This window comes from Nicotiana tabacum, chromosome 16 (assembly GCF_000715075.1).
Source record: "Nicotiana tabacum cultivar K326 chromosome 16, ASM71507v2, whole genome shotgun sequence".
NCBI classification, from domain to species: Eukaryota; Viridiplantae; Streptophyta; class Magnoliopsida; order Solanales; family Solanaceae; genus Nicotiana; species Nicotiana tabacum.
This window is the reverse complement of record NC_134095.1, coordinates 151128994-151133699: the sequence shown is the minus strand read 5'-3', so window position 1 is coordinate 151133699 and position 4706 is coordinate 151128994.

Sequence of the window (4706 nt, the reverse complement as noted above, 5' to 3'; positions counted from 1 at the left end):
TTCTATTATGTTCGTCTCTAAGAAATGGAAGAAAGAAAAATACATACTAATTGAATTACATGTTTGGCCAACTCCGGATTCTTTACGAGGCGGGAATTGTTTCGTGCCTTATTCCATGGGTGAACATGCTTTTAATTTGATAAAGGAAATTGCATACAAGATTTGATGAAATGCTAAACTTACTCCAAACGTTTCTCGAGTTGAATTTAACTAACTTATTTAAATTAGATTAAGGGAATTAACTACTAGAAACTGCTACTAATGGGAATCGAACATGGTTCTATAGACTGCCTAACGAAATCCAATTTGATAGAGTTAGTTTAAATGACTTAGAACTAAATTGCGTCACTTGGCAAATTAGAAGCAGCATGCCTTACGTGTTTAAAATAAGAATAGAGATGAGATTCACCTATCAATTTACTAAACACATGTGCACTCTACGTCATGCGGTCAACTAAAACAACTAAATAAACAACGTAAACAAACTAAGGTTCCAATTAAGTACAAGCTACCTCATGAGTTTGCTATTGAATTACAAACTAAAATTACACAAATCTAACAACATTTATAAAGCTGTAATTACAGCAGCAAATGGTTAAACTCCTTTGCATCTTTCAATTCTTGCTCATTGTTACTGTTACATCAGTGTGAGATTCAAAGTGTGTACCTGGATGTTGAATACAACAGAAGAAAAGAATACAGAGAAGTCAGCAGCGGCAACAACAAGAATGGCAGCAACAACAACAAATATAGCAGTAGTGGCAGTAACAAAGTGCACCGGGAACAACTCAAACGAAACCCGAAAAGATTTGTGAAAACCAGGTAGCAACTAAATGCATGCAAAGCTCAAAATGGACTTGAACTCAAACCAAGGTTGGACCAGTAGATTGCATAGGAAGTTTCAACGAATTGGAGTCAAACAAAAAAAACAGTATCAACTACTGAGACTTCAAACTAAACCAAAGCCTGATGGAATTATGTTGCCAACCAAAACTGAATTTGTTCTCTTTTTAGGACTGTTTTTTTATATCTGAAAACCTCTCCTAACTAATCGAGACCCTTGTATTTTTATAGCCTTCCCCCAGCCCATTCGAACAGCCTGTTTAAACGAAATCAAATCCCTCCCATGTTTTCCTGCTGTTTTTTCCACTCCAAGATAAAATAAAAGCCCCCTCCCATGATATTCCCCTGACTTCCCTTCTTTAAAATGGTTTATTATTTATAAACTAAATCAGGGTATGGGCAGCCTGAATATGCCTTGACAGCACATGCTGTCCAATACACCCTAACTCATTCATAACTGACAATGCACATGCTGTCCACGTAGGGACAGATTCTATGTCAATTTGAACTTTGAAACCTATGTTAAAACTGCAGCTATAAGCAATCCTTAAACAATTTCTGATTCAAATGCACAAACTAGACATAGTGTATTTAATTCTCAGACCTTAATCGACAAATCAAACATATGAGTCAAATAAATACCATTCCAAATTGAAACTCATTGACGACATATATCGAATCGACTATGCGAATCACAACACATACAATCGAAACCAATGACCAGAATCCAACAGTATTAACATGTGATTCAAATTGTACTGACCAAACAAAAGTTGCCCTGGAAACTAATTAATCGACCTAATTCAATTTCAGTCGATTGTATAGTTTACACACATACACACCATCAGTAAATGAAGAAAGACTTGACCAAATACAGAGGTCCGGGCAAGGTGGACAGAACAGTCGACACAAGAATTCAAAATAAATCAACTAAACATTTGGACATATGAATAGACATTTAACTATAACAACAACAAAATGAACTGACAAAGAAAAGGAAAACAAAAATACCTTAAAGGCTTCAAAAATCAGAAAGCCCTAGCTCGGATTTGAATCGACCTTTCTTGGGGTTGAACGGACTTTAATCGAAGTGTTCTCAACTGAGAACACTTCGATTAAGGTCCATTAGACCCTAATCTTCTAGTTCAAATGGAGAAAAATCGGACTCAGGACTTCTAGGGTTCCTAAGGGCAGATTTGGGATTCAGGTTGTCCTGGTTGGATTCGGACCAAACCAAACCTGGTTTGGCCATTAGGGAGGTCAGGGGAGTGCCTGACATGGATTTGGGGTGGCTTGGCATAGGTCGAGGCCTGGCTCGAATCTTCAAATGAAGATTCGAGATGGTGGGGGAAGATTCGAGACCCACGGCTAGTGGATCTGTGTTCGGGGGGTCGAGGTGGTCCTAGGGTGTTAAGATGGTGGTCACCTGCGACCTTGCCGCCGGGTTTATGGCGAGGGGAAAGGGGGGCGACGCTAGGGTTTCGTGGGGTTTGGGTCTGTGAGGGAGACGAAGATGAGGGAGGGGTGCTTGGATAGGGGGCGGGGTACGAGATGAGGGCTTATATACGGGGTGGATGGTTTGATCTTGGCCGTTAGATCAATCGAGATCAACGGCCTGGATCCAAGGGTTAATCAAACTAGGCATCGTTTGGTTAAGTGAGACCGGGTTGGTCATTGGGTGGAATGGGTCGGGTTAGGTAATGGGTAAGGGCGATGGGACGATGGCCGTCAGATCAACCTGGTTTGAACGGCTGAGATGGGTTGTCCTTGAAACGACGTAGTTTTGATGTCAAACTACGTCGTTTGGTGGCCTGGGAGATGGATTGCTTGGACCGGCTGCCTTGGGCTGCTTTTGGGCCTCAAATTTTCTTAAAGAAAACATGCCCAATCCAATTTTTAAACCAATTTGCACTCTTTTTTCTTATTTCTAATTTTAAAACACAAAACCTAATTAAAATGAAATTAAACACCCATTAATTAGCACTTAACACAATTATCACACACATATTAAAATATTTAAATAGGTAAAATCACACCATGGCGGAAAATAGAATAAAAGATGCATATTTTTTGTGATTTTCCTTTTAATAACCGAATTATGGTTTAATTACACACGACATATATTTTTTTTGTATTTTTGTTTGATAAGACTAAATAAGAATGGACAAAACCACAAATAACTACCAAAAATGTCACGTAAATTCCAAAAATTGTACAACGAGACTATTTGTTATTATTTTTGATTTCTTTTGGAGTGATTGTCGCGTAAACAAAAATCACGTGCTCACAGCTGCCCCTCTTTGTCCGAAAACACAAAGAGTTTTCGTGCAAAGATAAAGTGAGCGAATATGAGCGATTTTTGCCTATTGGAATACTCCGTGTGAAGCACATTTTGAAAGATTTGACCGAATCTTCGCTTCAAAGATTTCCTACATATCCTGGGCTAAACAGGAATCAGGTCAATGTAGTTCGGGAAACTTTGGTAGCTGGGACTACCATGGGATTTGCAATGCTTGCCGTTACTGCCGTTGCTGTTGCCACTACTGCTTACCGACCGCCTTATTACAACCAAAAGAAATTGAAACTGAACTAACTATTTATGCCTGTCAACCGCTAGTTACAAGATTCCTATCTATAATTCTTTTGCAACTTGATCTTGGGTCTTAGCTTATTTTGCTTGTAGACTTCGATCCGAATCTTGATGCATGCAAGTTGTAGACGCCTGTTTATTTCTGCGATATTGAGTGATACAGGATTAGTAGAACTCGGGACCTTGATCAAATTTTGGAGCGATCCGCCCTTTGTTTGTTCCAATATCTCGGAACATCTTCTTTTTGTCCTTTTCTTCTGTTCTTTATTCTGGACTGAGACTCATCCCGTAGGTCGTCTCGATCCATGCGCCTCGAGGTCAGACCTGCTGAGACAAATAAAACAAACGAACGAAATTTTCCTGCCCCAGTTTCACTAGGAAAATTTCGTGAATTAATCGCCATAACAACTTACAGAATTGACAAGGGGATTGGAAAACTCTAGTCTACAAAACGCAATTCAGGGATTGGAGTCCTAATGTTGCCATAAGGTAAAAACGCTCAGTTCAAGGATTGGAGCCCTAACGCTGGCTAATAGAAAAATGATCAATTCAGGATTGGAGCCCTAATGCTGGCTAAATGGAAAATGCTCAGATCGGGGTTGGAGCCCTAATGCTAGTTAAATGGAAAATGCTCAGTTCAGGGTTGGAACCCTAATGCTGGCTAAATAGAAAATGCTCAGTTCAGGGTTGGAGCCCTAATGCTGGCTGACAGAAAAATGCTCAGTTCAGGGTTGGAGCCCTAATGCTGGCTAACAGAAAAATGCTCAGTTCAGGGTTGGAGGCCTAATGCTGGCTAAATGGAAAATGCTCAGTTCAGGGTTGGAGCCCTAATGCTGGCTAATCTACAGCACTGATGCGGGGATGGGAAAACTCTAGTCTACAAAACGCAACTCAGGGATTGGAGTCCTAATGTTGCCATAAGGAAAAAACGCTCAGTTCAGGGATTGGAGCCCTAATGCTGGCTAACAGAAAAATGCTCAGTTCAGGGTTGGAGCCCTAATGCTGGCTAAATGGAAAATGCTCAGTTCAGGATTGGAGCCCTAATGCTGGCTAACAGAAAAATGCTCAGTTCAGGGTTGGAGCCCTAATGCTGGCTAACAGGAAAATGCTCAGTTCAGGGTTGGAGCCCTAATGCTGGCTAAATGGAAAATGCTCAGTTCAGGGTTGGAGCCCTAATGCTGGCTAAATGGAAAATGCTCAGTTCAGGGTTGGAGCCCTAATGCTGGCTAATAGAAAAATGCTCAGTTCAGGGTTGGAGCCCTAATGCTGGCTA